Genomic DNA, 16725 nt, shown 5'->3' with positions numbered 1-16725 from the left:
CTTTGTATTTGCATTCTTAAGTTTCTTGGAAACACAGAGATATTTATGGAATTTTCCTGCACTGGTAATAAAAAGGAGTAGCGTAGGGAATAAACCTAGAGGACGAGCTACTTAGTGCTCTTTTGCCGTACTTTAAAAAAAAAAATCACCTTTCAAAGTATTGGTCTGAATTGCATGGGGTTTCAATTTGAATATCGTGAGTATCTTGAAGTCTTTTCTTGTAGCTGTTATCTATTGTTTAATGCCATCTAGTAGATTACAAGTGCCTTGGGGGTTGAGGTTACTATACATCTTTGTATTACCTTATGATACTTAGCTCCTCACATAATATGTTACACAGAGTAGTATAACAGGTTTGTTGAATTAAATTGGATTGACTTGAAGTAGAAGGGAGGAATTAGGCAGATGGAAAAACAGGGCTAAGCTGAAGAAAGCTGAGCCTTGTAGTCTTTCTGGATATGTTGTTTTAGTTTAAGTAATCAAGGATGGTGATATCTTATTTACATTTAAAAACGTTTATGACTGACTAGTCAGAAATTGTAGCACGTCTTGGTTCTGTACCAACTAGTGTTTTACCTTTCAATGAGCTGCTCTCTGTAATAATTCTGGTGGTTAAAAAATACCATTATTTTGTTTCAGGAGATAATTCTCATGAATTAATTTCTAGACTAATTTCTTCAGTCTTTCTGCCCCAGCCCCAATACCTCCATTAAAAAAAATCAGTGTGTAATTTGTATATATTGTGAAACGAACAGATCAGAGGTGTATATCTTCTTGGGTTCTGACATAGATGTAACTGTGTAACTATACTCTGATCAAGATACAAAACATTTTCATTTCCCCAGAAAGTTCTTTAATTCCACATGGACTCTTTCTATACCACTCTAGCCCTGTTCCCTGACCCACTACAATATGAACTGTTTGTTACTGGCTTAATTTGCCCAATGTAATGTTTTTGATTTCTTTTTGATTATTATTATGAAGTCTATTCACTTCAGTCTTTTTATCGCATAGCATAAAATTGACCATCTTTACCATTATAAAGTGTATAATTCAGTGGCATTAAGTGCAGTCACATTGTTATACTACCATTACCACTACCATTCATCCTCTTTTCATCTTGTAAAACTGAAACTTCGTCCTTATTTCTTAATTTAAAGAACACTTTAAAAAAGAATTTATAGTACAGGCTCCTATATCCAACTTAGTTGGCCTGGTAATTTTAAGTTAAAAAAATTTTTTTTTGGCCAAAGTGGGTAGTCATAAAGATGATCTGTACATACCTTGAAACATAATATATATTTATAGTTCAGTCTTTTGATGTTGGGCCCAAATCTTTTCTGTGAGCATAGATCTCCTGATTGGAGTTCATCATGGACTTTCTTAAGTCGGATAAATGTATATGTGTAGCTGATTCACTTTGTTGTAAAGCAGAAACTAACACACCATTATAAAGCAATTATATTCCAATAAAGATGTTAGAAAAACAAAACAAAACAAAAAACTTTAAAACATTATCTTCAATTCCTAGTTTCAATTTCCTTTTAAGTGTACTGAGACAGTTAAAAATGGTCCCAGTGGTTATTGTACTGAATGTTTATAAATAGTCTTGACTCTTGACAGTATTTCTTTTTAAAGCAATTAGCCTTTATTAATTTGTTGTAAAGTATTCAATTTATTCATGGGAACAATTACTTCTAGTTCTTATAGATTTTTAAAAATATTTAACCAAATTATGTAATTATATTAACAGATAAAACTGAGATTAAGAATGTACAAAAACAACTAATTCTTGATAGTGTACAATTTAGCTGATGGGAGCACAGGTTCGGGGTCATGTCCTTGTAACCTTGACACTTTCCTTCACACTGTGAGAATCAAAAGTAGTTGAGAACATTGGTTTGTCTCATGATTTACTCATGAGTTAGTTAATGGAAGACAATTAAGAGAACTTTCTCAGATACTAAGTTGATAATTTAGAAGTTTTTAAAAATTTCATTGCCTTATACCTATAAATTGGCAGTCTGCTTTTTTTCTGTTGTTATGGTGAGTTTATACATGCCATAAAATGAAATTATAGTTTTTGTTTTTCTGTTGTGCAGCAAACAACATCAAAATTTAATTAATTTTGTTCACTATTTTGTGGGTCAGGAATTTGGGGAGGATTTTGCTGGTTTATACTGTTCTAGTCAGGTGGTGGCTAAGTGCTGGGGTCCTCTGAAGGCCTCTTCATTTACATATCTAGTATCAAAGCAAACTTTACTTGAAGAGTGGGAGATTCATTAGGTATTTTTCTCTTCGTGTGAGCTCTCCACATGTCTGTTTTGCGTTACCTTACTGGATGTGGTCTCAGGATAATCAAATTTCTTCTGTGGAGGGTGGTTTCCTCCAGAAAGAGTGTTCTGAAAGACAGGAGGTGAAAGCTGTCACTTTGTAAAGCCTAGGCCCAGAAAATGGTACAGTGTCATTTCGGCCACATACTGCTGGTCAAAGCAATCAGTCACAGAGCCCATTGATGTTTAAGGGGAGGAGACATAGACTCTGCTTCTCGATAGGAGGCATATTAAAGAATTTGTGGCCATCTTTAATCTGCCACAGGTTTAAATGGTGTATATAATTCATGATATTTTTACTTTAAAAAGTCGAGAATATTTCTGGTGGATGTCAACATTGAGGTCTATGTAAGAAAACATGGGTTTATATTTAACTGATTCGAATTATAAAGGAAACATCCGGAAAGAGTAAAACTGATGGAGAGTAGAATGCTGGTGGCGACTTCATTATAATAATGGCTATTGTAAAGTTCTTATTTATCAATACAGCTCCTGGTCCAGCATTAGGTTTGAGTTACAGTGCCTCATAGCATTAAAAAAAGGGGAAGAAAACAACGCTCAATAAAGTATATAGATGAATTTAAGTTTTAATCTCATGGCAAGCTGCAAATCCCATTTGGTATCTGCGTAACAGACATTTTAGACAACAGTGTGAGTTGGTTTTAAGTGGCCTAGGTCTGAGTTTCATGTCTTAGAAGGCAGCATTTTAAAATGAATTTAACATTTATAAATATTTTTTCTTCTTTGTTATATAAGCTGGATGTAGTGTCATTTTTGTATGTAAGTTGGTAAAATTTACCTTTGATTTTAAATGTAATATCTTTCATCATCTTTAACAATGAAGGACAATCAGATATTATGAGTAACATATTTTTCAGTGACACACTGTGGTCTTTTTTGATGACCCATTGGTCATTAAATAGTGAAGAAACAGTAAAGAATTTCTAAAATGGTCATTAGAAATAATTTATTTCACTAGGGTTTGCTATGTAATATCACTTTTATTAAGATCACCCCACATTTGAATATGTGTTACGTTTAGTTCGATGCTGAGAATACATAGATCAAAGAAATTTGATCTATATATTCTTATTTAATCGATATCAGATTAATATAATTAATACTGGTGTTGAATTAATTTTTGAATAAAGCAAGAATGGAAATGCTCTCTCTTTCTCCTTGTGATTGTTTGGTACTGGCACCTGTTTCCATGATGGTGCCAAGAGGAATTACTTTCAGATTTTAATTCCGCTGTGATTTTAAGTCATTCTTCTCTTTAGACAAAGGCTGGTTATTTCCAGTGACGTGTGAAACAGTGTTATTAGAAATGACTCATTAAGATCCCAGCCATGGCTTCCGCAGACTCCCGGCGGATGGGGAATGGCGGCAGCGTCAGAGGCGCCTTCCAGCTCTGCCTGGACTCCTTGCGGCAGGAACTGCGGCAGAGGGACCCGACGTTGCTGTCAGTCGTGGTGGCGCTCGTCGCGGTGCTGCTGACGCTGGTGTTCTGGAAGTTCATCCGGAGCAGAAGGAGCAGTCAAAGAGCTGTTCTTCTTGTTGGCCTTTGTGACTCCGGGAAAACATTGCTTTTTGTCAGATTGTTAACAGGCCCTTTACAGAGACACTCAGACTTCCATCACTGACAGCTCTGCTGTCTACAGAGTCAACAATAACAGGGTCACTAGCCTGATCTTGATTGACCTCCCTGGCCATGAGAGCTTGAGACTTCAGTTCTTAGAGCGGTTTAAGGCTTCATCCAGGGCTATTGTGTTTGTTGTGGATAGTGCAGCCTTCCAGCGAGAGGTGAAAGATGTGGCAGAGTGTCTGTATCAAGTCCTCCTTGACCGTATTGGTCTGAAGAACACACCGTCATTCTTTTTTTTTTTTTTTTTTCTTTTTGCGGTATGCGGGCCTCTCACTGTTGTGGCCTCTCCCGTTGCGGAGCACAGGCTCCGGATGCGCAGGCCCAGCGGCCATGGCTCACGGGCCCAGCCGCTCCGCGGCATATGGGATCCTCCCAGACCGGGGCACGAACCCGTATCCCCTGCATCGGCAGGCGGACTCTCAACCACTGCGCCACCAGGGAGGCCCCACACCGTCATTCTTAATCGCTTGCAGTAAGCAAGACGTTACAATGGCAAAATCAGCAAAGTTAATTCAGCAGCAGCTTGAAAAAGAAATCAGTACTTTACGAGTCACCCGTCCTGCTGCCCCCAGCATACTGGACGGTTCTAGCACTGCCACGGCTCAGCTGGGAAAGAAAGACAAAGAATCTGAATTCTCACAGTTGCCCCTCAAAGTGGAGTTCCTGGAGTGCAGTGCCAAGGGCGGAAGAGGGGACGCTGGCTCTGCTGACATCCAGGACTTGGAGAAGTGGCTGGCTAAAATCGCCTGAGGGCCAGATCCAAACACAAGACGCGAATGTGTATGTGTGTGACTGACAGTTTTGGAAAAGGATGTGGTAGTCTGGAGTTGATAAAGAAGGGGTACAGGGCCTCCCTGGTGGCGCGGTGGTTGAGAGTCCGCCTGCCGATGCAGGGGATACGGGTTCGTGCCCCGGTCTGGGAGGATCCCATATGCCGCGGAGCGGCTGGGCCCGTGAGCCATGGCCGCTGGGCCTGCGCGTCCGGAGCCTGTGCTCCGCAACGGGAGAGGCCACAACAGTGAGAGGCCCGCATACCGCAAAAAAAAAAAAAAAAAAAAAAAAAAAAAAAAAAAAGAAGGGGTACAAATATAGTTAGGAACTTTTCCTTGTTCTGGAAACAAATTATTGTTGAAACCAGTGTGGAAGTGTTTAAGTTCAGTTCTCCCTTATTGCTTTCAAGCTGGTTAGTTTTATTTGATTCGTGTCTTCCCTTTTCAAAGTGTATGTAAGGTCCCTTTAGCATATGCTTGATGTAAGGTCAAGGTCTAACAAGCCAACCTCATATAGAGAGGATATTATCATGAGAATATAATATCATCTAAAATGTTTTCTTGTCCTCTGCTTCTGTGCTTTGGTCTCTTTTTCCTGGAAACAAACCTGTCTGTGTATGGAACTGGGTGATTTCCAATTGCCTTTGACATTCATGGGCAGTACATCATCTAGTCCTCTGTGAATTTTCAGATTTGTAGGTGCAATTACAATATGGTCTCTGACATGTGAAGGAAGGCTGAAAACAGCAGGGCTGTGTTGACAGTGGTCTGTTCTTCATCAGCTCAGTGACTTGTCCACACTCCAGCCTCATAGCACTTAGGTTTCAAAAACATGTTGTGAACCCTAGGAGTCGTCCCCAGGTGATAGAACTGTAAGTGCTAAATCCCCAAATGCCACTAAAATGTACGCTAGAAATGTACATTCTAGTGGTTTCCCTTAACTGGGGAATATATGGAGATTTAGAAGCTATTCTGTTTTTCTGGATGCATGAATGCTCCTGGGCTATCTTCATGTGCTGTTTGATGAGCTCCTATTTTGTACTGTCAGCTTGAATGCTGTGGAACAAATACAGAATGAAAAAAGTTCTCTGTAGATTTTTAAAGTGCATATTCAATGATGGTTTAAAAAAATGTTTTCAAAAAAAAAAGAAGAAATGACTCATTAAATTTTTTATGTACTTCGGTTCTGTTACATAATTTATAGAAATAAATTAATAATTTTTGTAGTTATTAACTTTGTTTAAAAATAAAAAAAATTTGTTCATTTATTTTTTGTTGAAGTATAATGACTTACAATATTATATTAGTTTCAATTGCACAACACAGTGACTTGATTTTTTTTTTTTTTTTTTTTTGAGGTACGTGGGCCTCTCACTGCCGTGGCCTCTCCCGCTGCGGAGCACAGGCTCCGGACGCAGAGGCCCAGCGGCCATGGCTTACGGGCCCATCCGCTCCGCGGCATGTGGGATCCTCCCGGACCGGGGCACGAACCCGCGTCCCCCGCACCGGCAGGCAGACTCTCAACCACTGTGCCACCAGGGGAGCCCGTGACTTGATATTTTTATACATTATAAAATGATCACTATGATAAGTCTAGTTACTATCTGTCATTATGCAAATTATTACAATATTATTGACTGTATTCCCTAAGTTGTACATTACATCCTTGTGACATTTGTTTTATAAATGGAAGTTAGTACCTCTTAATCTTGCTTACCTATTTCACTTATCCCCTGACTCTCCTTCCCTCTGGTAAATAAATACCTTTTTGTTTTCTGCATATATGACTCTGTTTCTGTTTTGTTATGTTTGTTCATTTGTTTTTAAATTTCACATACAAATGTAATCATATGATACTGTCTTTCTCTGTGTGACTTATTTCTGTTAGCATAATGCTATCTAGGTCTTTTTCATGGCTGAGTAATATGCCATCGACTATCTATACCACATCTTCTTTATCTTTTCATCTATTGATGGTCACTTAGGTGGCTTCCATATCTTGGCTATTGTCAGTAATGTTGCAGTGGATGTAAGGGTGCCACATATACCTTTTTGAATTGGTGTTTTCGGGTTTTTTTGAAAAAATACCCAGAAGTAGAATTGCTGGACCGCATAATAGCTCTACTTTTAAGTTTTTGAGGAAACTTCGTAATGTTTTTCATAGTGGATGCACCAATTTTCACTGTAAAAATTATATGAGGGTTCCCTTTTCTGTACATCCTTGCCAAGACTTGTTATTTTTGTCTTTTTGATAATAGACATTGTGACAGGTGTGAGGTGATACCTCATTACATTTTTGATCTGCATATTCTTGTTGATTAGTGATATTGAGCATCTTTTCACGTGTCTGTTGCCATCTGTCTGTTTTCTTTGGAAGAATGTTCAGGTCCTCTGTCCATTGTTTAATCAGATTATTTATTTTTTTGATGTCGAGTTTTATGTGTTCTTTGTATATTTCAGATGTTAACCATTAGCAGATATAGTGTTTGCAAATGTCTTATCCCTTTCAGTAGCCTGCCTTTACGTTTTGTTGATAGTTTCCTTTATGGTGCAAAAGCTTTTGTTTGATGTAGTCCCATTTGTTTATTTTTGCTTTTGTTTCTTGCCTGAGGAGACATATCCAAAAACATAGCTAAGACTGATGTCAAAGAGGTTATACTGCCTATGTTTTCTTCTAGGAGTTTATGGTTTTAGGTCTTACATTTAGGTCTTTAGTCCATTTTGAGTTTGTTTTTGTATATGATATGAGAAAGTGGTCCAGTTTGATTCTTTTGCATGTAGCTGTCCAGTTTGCCCAACACTATTGAAGAGACTGTCTCATTGTGTGTTTTGACCTACTTTCTAGTAGATTAGTTGACCATATAAGTAAGCATGGGTTTATTTCTGGGATCTCTATTCTGTTCCGTTGATCTTTATGTCTGTTTTTATGCTTATACTGTGGTGTTTTGATTACTATAGTTTTGTAGTATGATTTGAACTCAGGTAGTGTGATACCTCCAGTTTAGTTCTTTTTTCTCAATATTATTGGCTATCTAGGGTCTCCTGTGTTTCTATACAAATTTTTGAATTATTTGTTCTAGTTGTGTGAAAAATGCTATTGGTATGTTGATAGGGATTGCATTGAATCCATAGATTTCCTTGGCTGTTATGGTCATTTTAACAATTCTTCCAATCCATGAATACGGTATATTTTTTCCTCTGTTTGTGTCATCTTCAATTTCTTTCAGTGTCTGTTAGTTCTCTGAGTCCACGTCTTTTTCTTCCTTGGTTAGATTTATTCCTAAGTATTTTATCCTTTTTGATGTAATTATAAATGGACTTGTTTTCTTAATTTCTCTTTCTGATAGTTCATTGTTAGTGTATAGAAGTGCAACAGATTTCTATATATTAATTTTCTGTTCCGCACCTTTACCAAATTCATTGATGAGTTCTAGTAGTTTTCTTAGTGGCATCTTAAGGATTTTCTACATGTGGTGTGTCATCTGCAAACAGTGACAGTTTTCCTTCTTCCTTCCTAATTTGTATTCCTTTAATTTCTTTTTCTTGTCTGATTGTTGTAGCTAGGACTTTCAGTACTATGCAGAATAAAAGCTGGGAGAGTGGGCCTCCTTGTCTTGTACCTGATCTTAGAAGAAATACTTTCAGCTTTTCCCTGTTTGAGTGTGATGTTGACTGTGGGTTTCTCATATATGGCCTTTATTATCTGGGGCATGTTCCCTCTATACCCACTTTGTTGAGAGGTTTTTTTTTTATCATAAATGGATGTTGAATTTTGTCAGAAGCTTTTTTGTGTGTGTCTATTGAGATGATCATATGATTTTTATTCATTCTTTAATTTGTTAATGTGGCTTATCACATTGACTGCTTTCTGGATATTGAACCCTCCTTACACCCACGGGATAAAGTCCATCTGATCATGGTGCATGGTCCTTTTAATGTATTGTTGAAGTTGGTTTGCTAATATTTTATTGAGGGTTTTTGCATCTATGTTCATCAGTGATACTGGCCTGTAATTTTCTTTTTTTGGTTATGTCTTTGTCTGATTTTGGCATCAGGGTGATGCTTGCCTCCTAGAATGAGTTCAGAAGCATTCCATCCTCTGTAAATTATTGGAATAGTTTAAGAAGGATAGATGATAACTTAAAAAAAAACGTTTCATAGAATTCACCTGTGAAGCCATCTGACCCTGGACTTTTTTGGGGGGAATTTTTTTTTTATTATTACTGATTCAGTTTTATTACTGGTGATTGGTCTTTTCAGGTTTTCTGTTTCTTCCTTATTCAGTCTTGGGAGGTTATACCTTTCTAGGAATTTGCCCATTTCTTCTTGGTTGTCCACTTTATTGGTGTGTGCTTTTTCATAGTAATCTCTTATCATTCTCTCTATTTCTATAGTCTTGGTTGTAACTACTTTTCTTTCATATCTGATTTTATCTATTTGGGTCCTCTCTTTTTTTTTCCTTGATGAGCTTGGCTAAAGGTTTATCAAGTTGTTTATATTTTGAAGGATCAGCTCTTCGTTTCATTGATATTTTCCAGTTTTTTTAGTCACTAATCCTTTTATTTCTGCTCTGAGCTTTATGATTTATTTCCCTGTACTAAATTTGGGTTTTGTTTATTCTTCTTTTCCTAGTTCCTTGAAGTGTAAGGTTAGGTTCTTTAATTGGAGTTATTATTGTTTTCTGTGATAGGTTTGTACTGCTATAAACTTCTCTCTTAGGACTGCTTTTGCTGTGTCACAGAGATTTTGTATCATTATGTTTCCATTTTCATTTGTGTCCAGATGTTTTTTGATTTCCTCTATGATTTACACAGTGACCAGTTGGTTGTTTAGTGGCCTCTACATGTTTTTGTTTTTTGCACTTGTTTTTCTTGTAGTTGATTCCTACTCTCATAGTATTATAGTCAGAAAAGATGCTTGATATGATTTCAGTCTTATTAAATTTTTTGAGTCTTGTTTTGTGGCCTAGCATATGACCTATCCTAGAGACTGTTCCATGTACAGTTGAAAAGCATGTGTATTCTGCTACTTTTGGATGGAATGTTCTGTATATGTCTATTGAGTCCATTTGGTCTAACGTCTCAGTTAAGGCCAGTGTTTCCTTATTTCCTGTTTGAATGATCTGTCCATTGATATAAGTGGAATGTTAAAGTCCCCTACTATTACTGTGTTACTGTCTATTTCTCCCTTTATGTCTGTTAATATTTGCTTTACATAATTAGGTGTTCCTATGTTGGGTGCATATATATTTACAATTTTTATATATTATTGTTGGATTGATCCTTTTATCATTATGTAATGTCCTTTGTCTCTTATTACAGTCCTTGTTTTTCTTTTAATTAAAAAATGTTATTAAATATCTTTATTGGAGTATAATTGCTTTACATTGTTGTGTTAGTTGCTGCTGTATAACAAAGTGAATCAGCTATACGTATACATATATACCCATATCTCCTCCCTCTTGCGTCTCCCTCCAACCCTCCCTATCCCACCCCTCTAGGTAGTCACAAAGCACTGAGCTGATCTCCGCGTGCTATGTGGCTACTTCCCACTAGCTATCTGTTTTACATTTGGTAGTGTATGTATGTCAATGTCACGCTCTCACTTCGTTTCAGCTTACCCTACCCTCTCCCCTTGTCCTCAAGTCCATTCTCTATGTCTACGTCTTTGGTTCTGTCCTGACCCTAGGTTCTTCAGAACCATTTTTGTTTTTTAGACTCCATATATATGTGTTAGCATATGGTATTTGTTTTTCTTTTTCTGACGTACTTCACTCTGTATGACAGACTCTAGGTCCATCCACCACACTACTACAAATAACTCAATTTCGTTTCTTTTCATGGCTGAGTAATATTCCATTCTGTATATGTGCCACATCTTCTTGATGCATTCATCTGTCGATGGACACATAGGTTGCTTCTGTGTCCTGGCAATAGTAAATAGTGCTGCAATGAGCATTGTGGTACATGACTCTTTTTTTTTTTTTTAACATCTTTATTGGAGTATAATTGCTTTACAATGGTGTGTTAGTTTCTGCTTTATAACAAAGTGAATCAGTTATACATATACATATGTTCCCATATCTCTTCCCTCTTGCGTCTCCCTCCCTCCCACCCTCCCTATCCCACCCCTCCAGGCGGTCACAAAGCACCGAGCTGATCTCCCTGTGCTATGCGGCTGCTTCCCACTAGCTATCTACCTTACGTTTGGTAGTGTATATATGTCCTTGCCTCTCTCTTGCTTTGTCACAGCTTACCCTTCCCCCTCCCCATATCCTCAAGTCCATTCTCTAGTAGGTCTGTGTCTTTATTCCTGTCTTACCCCTAGGTTCTTCATGCCATTTTTTTTTCTTAAATTCCATATATATGTGTTAGCATATGGTATTTGTCTTTCTCTTTCTGACTTACTTCACTCTGTATGACAGACTCTAGGTTTATCCACCTCATTACAAATAGCTCAATTTCGTTTCTTTTTATGGCTGAGTAATATTCCATTGTATATATGTGCCACATCTTCTTTATCCATTCACCCGATGATGGACACTTAGATTTTTTCCATCTCCAGGCTATTGTAAATAGAGCTGCAATGAGCATGTTGGTACACGACTCTTTGAATTATGGTTTTCTCAGGGTATATGCCCAGTAGTGGGATTGCTGGGTCATATGGTAGTTCTATTTGTAGTTTTTTAAGGAACCTCCATACTGTTCTCCATAGTGGCTGTACCAATTCACATTCCCACCAGCAGTGCAAGAGTGTTCCCTTTTCTCCACACCCTCTCCAGCATTTATTGTTTCTAGATTTTTTGATGATGGCCATTCTGACTGGTGTGAGATGATATCTCATTGTAGTTTTGATTTGCATTTCTCTAATGATTAATGATGTTGAGCATTCTTTCATGTGTTTGTTGGCAGTCTATATATCTTCTTTGGAGAAATGTCTATTTAGGTCTTCTGCCCATTTTTGGATTGGGTTGTTTGTTTTTTTTTGTTATTGAGCTGCATGAGCTGCTTATAAATTTTGGAGATTAATCCTTTGTCAGTTGCTTCATTTGCAAATATTTTCTCCCATTCTGAGGGTTGTCTTCTGGTCTTGTTTATGGTTTCCTTTGCTGTGCAAAAGCTTTGAAGTTGCATTAGGTCCCATTTATTTTTGTTTTTATATCCATTTCTCTAGGAGGTGGATCAAAAAGGATCTTGCTGTTATTTGTGTCATAGAGTGTTCTGCCTATGTTTTCCTCTAAGAGTTTGATAGTGTCTGGCCTTACATTTAGGTCTTTAATCCATTTTGAGCTTATTTTTGTGTATGGTGTTAGGGAGTGATCTAATCTCATGCTTTTACTTGTACCTGTCCAGTTTTCCCAGCATCACTTATTGAAGAGGCTGTCCTTTCTCCACTGTACATTCCTGCCTCCTTTATCAAAGATAAGGTGACCATATGTGTGTGGGTTTATCTCTGGGCTTTCTATCCTGTTCCATTGATCTATCTTTCTGTTTTTGTGCCAGTACCATATTGTCCTGATTACTGTAGCTTTGTAGTATAGTCTGAAGTCTGGGAGCCTGATTCCTCCAGCTCCGTTTTTCTTTCTCAAGATTGTTTCAGCTATTCAGGGTCTTTTGTGTTTCCATAGAGATTGTGAAAATTTTTGTCCTAGTTCTGTGAAAAATGCCATTGGTAATTTGATAGGGATTGCATTGAATCTGTAGATTGCTTTGAGTCATATAGTCATTTTCACAATGTGGATTCTTCCAATCCAAGAACATGGTATATCTCTCCATCTGTTGGTCTCATCTTTAATTTCTTTCATCAGTGTCATATAATTTTCTGCATACAGGTCTTTTGTCTCCTTAGGTAGGTTTATTCCTAGGTATTTTATTTTTTTTGTTGCAATGGTTAATGGGAGTGTTTCCTTAATTTCTCTTTCAGATTTTTCTTCATTAGTGTATAGGAATGCAAGAGATTTCTGTGCATTAATTTTGTATCTTGCTACTTTATCAGATTCATTGATTAGCTCTAGTAGTTTTCTGGTGGCATCTTTAGGATTCTTTATGTATAGTATCGTGTCACCTGCAAACAGTGACAGTTTTACTTTTTCTTTTCTGATTTGTATTCCTTTTATTTCTTTTTCTTCTCTGATTGCTGTGGCTAAAACTTTCAAAACTATGTTGAATAATAGTGGTGAGAGTGGGCAACCTTTTCGTGTTCCTGATCTTAGTGGAAATGGTTTCAATTTTTCTCCATTGAGAACAGTGTTGGCTGTGGGTGTGTCATATGTGGCCTTTATTATGTTGAGATTAGTTCACTCTGTGCCTACTTTCTGGAGGGTTTCTATCGTAAATGGGTGTTGGATTTTTTCAAAAGCTTTTTCTGCATCAATTGAGATTATCATATGGTTCTTATCCTTCAATTTGTTAATATGGTGTATCACATTGACTAATTTGCGTATATTGAAGAATCCTTGCATTCCTGCAAGGAATGGTGTATGATCCTTTTAATGTGCTGTTGGGGTCTGTTTCTTAGTATCTTGTTGAGGATTTTTGCCTCTATGTTCATTGGCGATGTTGGCCTGTAGTTTTCTTTTTTTCTGACATCTTTGGTTTTGGTATCAAGGTGATGGTGGCCTCGTAGAATGAGTTTGGGAGTGTTCCTCTCTGTGCTATATTTTGAAAGAGTTTGAGAAGGATAGGTGTTAGCTCTTCCCTAAATGTTTGATAGAATTCTCCTGTGAAGCCATCTGGTCCTGGGCTTTTGTTTGTTGGAAGATTTTTAATTATGGTTTCAATTTCAGTGCTTGTGATTGGTCTGTTTATATTTTCTTTTTGTTCCTAGTTCAGCCTCGGAAGCTTGTGCTTTTCCGAGAATTTGTCCATTTCTTCCAGGTTGTCCATTTTATTGGCATATAGTTGCTTGTAATAATGTCATGATCCCTTGTATTTCTGCAGTGTCAGTTATTGCTTCTCCTTTTTTATTTGTAATTCTGTTGATTTGAGTCTTTTCCCTGTTTTTCTTAATGAGTCTGGCTAATGATTTATCAATTTTGTTTATTTTCTGAAAGAACCAGCTTTTAGTTTTGTTGATCTTCGCTATTATTTCCTTCATTTCTTTTTCATTTATTTCTGATCTGATTTTTATGATTTCTTACCTTCTGCTAACTTTGAGTTTTCATTTGTTCTTCTTTCTGTAATTGCTTTAGATGTAAGGGTAGGTTGTTTATTTGAGATGTTTCTTTTATCTTGTGGGAGGACTGTATTGCTATAAACTTCCCTTTTAGAACTGCTTTTGCTGCATCCCATAGGTTTTGGGCCGTCGTCTTTTCATTGTCATCTGTTTCTAGGTATTTCTTGATTTCGTCAGTGATCTCTTAGTTATTTAGTCGTGCATCGTTTAGCCTCCATGTGTTTGTTTTTTTTTACCTTTTTCCCCTGTAATTGATATCTAGTCTCATAGCATTGTGGTTGGGAAAGATACTTGATACGATTTCAATTTTCTTAAATGTACTAAGGCTTGATTTGTGACCCAAGATATGATCTACCCTGGAGAATGTTCCATGAACACTTGAGAAAAATGTGTATTTTGTTGTTTTTGGATGAAATGTCCTATAAATATCAATGAAGTCCATCTTGTTTAATGGGTCATTTAGAGCTTGTGTTTCATTATTTATTTTCATTTTGAGTGGTCTGTCCATTGGTGAAAGTGGGGTGTAAAGTCCTTTACTATTATTGTGATTTTGTCGATTTCCCCTTTTATGGCTGTTAGCTTTTGCCTTATGTATTGAGGTGCTCCTATGTTAGGTGCATAAATGTTTACAATTGTTATATCTTCTTCTTGGATAGATTCCTTGATCGTATGTAGTGTCCTTCTTTGTCTCTTCTAATAGTCTTTATTTTAAAGTCTATTTTTTCTGATATGAGAATTGCTACTCCAGCTTTCTTTTGATTTCCATTTGCATGGACTGTCTTTTTCCATCCCCTCACTTTCAGTCTGTATGTGTCCCTCGGTCTGAAGTGGGTCTCTTGTAGACAGCATATATATGGGTCTTGTTTTTATATACATTCAGCCAGTCTGTGTCTTTTGGTTGGAGCATTTAATCCATCTACATTTAAGGTAATTATTGATATGTATATTCCTATTACCATTTTCTTAATTGTTTGCAGTTTGTTGTTGTAGGTCTTTTTCTTCTCTTGTGTTTCCTGCCTAGAGAAGTTCCTGTAGTGTTTTTTTTTTTTTTTTTTTGAGGTACGCGGGCCTCTCACTGTCGTGGCCCCTCCCGTTGCGGAGCACAGGCTCCGGATGCGCAGGCTCAGCGGCCATGGCTCACGGGCCCAGCTGCTCCGCGGCATATGGGATCCTCCCGGACCGGGGCACGAACCCGTATCCCCTGCATCGGCAGGCGGACTCTCAACCACTGCGCCACCAGGGAGGCCCGTCCTGTAGTGTTTTTTGTTAAGCTGGTTTGGTGGTGCTGAATTCTCTTAGCTTTTGCTTGTCTGTAAAGGTTTTAAGTTCTCCATGGAATCTGAATGAGATCCTTGCTTTGTAGAGTAATCTTGGTTCTAAGTGTTTCCCTTTCATCACTTTAAGTATGTCCTGCCACTCCCTTCTGGCCTGCAGAGTTTCTCCTGAAAGATTAGCTGTCAACCTTATGGGGATTCCCCTGTATGTTATTTGTTGCTGTTCCCTTGCTGCTTTTAATATTTTTTCTGTGTATTTAATTTTTGATCATTTGATTAATATGTGTCCTTGGATTTATCGTGTATGGGACTCTGCCCTTCCTGGACTGGACTATTTCCTTTCCCATATTAGGGAAGTTTTCAACTATAATCTTTTCAAATATTTTCTCTGTCCCTTTGTTTCTCTCTTCTTCATCAGAGACCCCTATAATTCGAATGTTGGTGAATTTAATGTTGTCCTAGAGGTTTCTGAGTCTGTCCTCAATTCTTTTCATTGTTTTTTCTTTATTCTTATCTGTGGTAGTTACTTCCACTATTTTGTCTTCTAGGTCACTTATCTGTTCTTCTGTCTCAGTTTTTCTGCTATTGATTCCTTCTAGAGAATTTTTAATTTCATTTATTGTGCAGTTCATCATTGTTTGTGTGATCATTACTTCTACGTCTTTGTATTTTTACATTCTATTTCCCAGATTAGCATCATCTTTACTATCATTATTCTGAATTCTTTTTCAGGTTGACTGCCTATTTCCTCTTCATTTGTTTGGTCTGGTGGGTTTTTACATTGCCCCTTCATGTGCTGCATATTTCTCTGTCTTCTCATTTTGCTTAACTTACTGTGTTTGTGGTCCCCTTTTTGCAGGCTGCTGGATCGTAGTTCTCATTGTTTTTGGTGCCTGCTCGCAGTGGGTAGGGTTGGAGCAGTGGGTTGTGTAGGCTTCCTGGTTGGGGAGACTGGTGCCTGTTTTCTGGTGCATGAGGCTGGATTTTGTCTTTCTGGTGGGCAGGGCCACGTTTGGTGGTGTGTTTGGGGTTTCTGTGACCTTAGTATGATTTTAGGCAGCCTCTCTGCTAATGGTTGGGGTTGTGTTCCTGTCTTGCGAGTTGTTTTGCATGGGGCGTCCAATCCTGGAATTTGCTTGACTTTGCGTGGATCTGTGTCTTAGCGTTGAGACAGAGATCTCCTGGAGAGCTCTCACCCGTTGATATTACGAGAGACTGGGAGGTCTCTGGTGTTCTAATGTCCTGAGGTCTGCTCTCCCACCTCAGAGGCTCAGGCCTGACACCAGGCCAGAGCACCAAGACCTTGTCAGCTGCACAGCAGTGAATATGGCTGTCTCTGTTATGAAGTCACATTATGAGGGTTTATAATAGCTGTTTAGCTAGAACAGGCTGACTTGGTAGCAATTTGTCTACGAGGCTGTCTCCAGAAGCTGGTGACTAAAAGAGTAGGTTTCTGCATGTGCTGCTAGAATCTTCACCATTTATATAGAGGTCTTCACAGGGTTCAGTCATGGATTCGGTACAGGTGG

General features: G+C 37.9%; 1 protein-coding gene and 1 pseudogene across 5 annotated transcripts in view; both read left to right on the top strand.

The window, feature by feature from the left end:
* The window catches only part of CCDC91 (coiled-coil domain containing 91), a 401471-nt gene that overhangs the window by 52192 nt on the left and 332554 nt on the right, over nt 1–16725 (top strand). The window lies entirely within an intron of this gene.
* On the top strand, nt 3677–5304 carry LOC309812294 (signal recognition particle receptor subunit beta-like; annotated as a pseudogene). The gene is made up of 3 exons (XR_014296198.1): nt 3677–4235; nt 4429–4835; nt 5075–5304. The product of XR_014296198.1 is annotated as a signal recognition particle receptor subunit beta-like (transcript).

The sequence above is a fragment of the Mesoplodon mirus genome (genome assembly GCF_964341445.2).
Source record: "Mesoplodon mirus genome assembly, chromosome: 11".
Lineage (NCBI taxonomy): Eukaryota > Metazoa > Chordata > Mammalia > Artiodactyla > Ziphiidae > Mesoplodon > Mesoplodon mirus.
The sequence above is the reverse complement of the archived record's forward strand: the minus strand, read 5'-3'. Positions and strand labels throughout refer to the sequence as shown.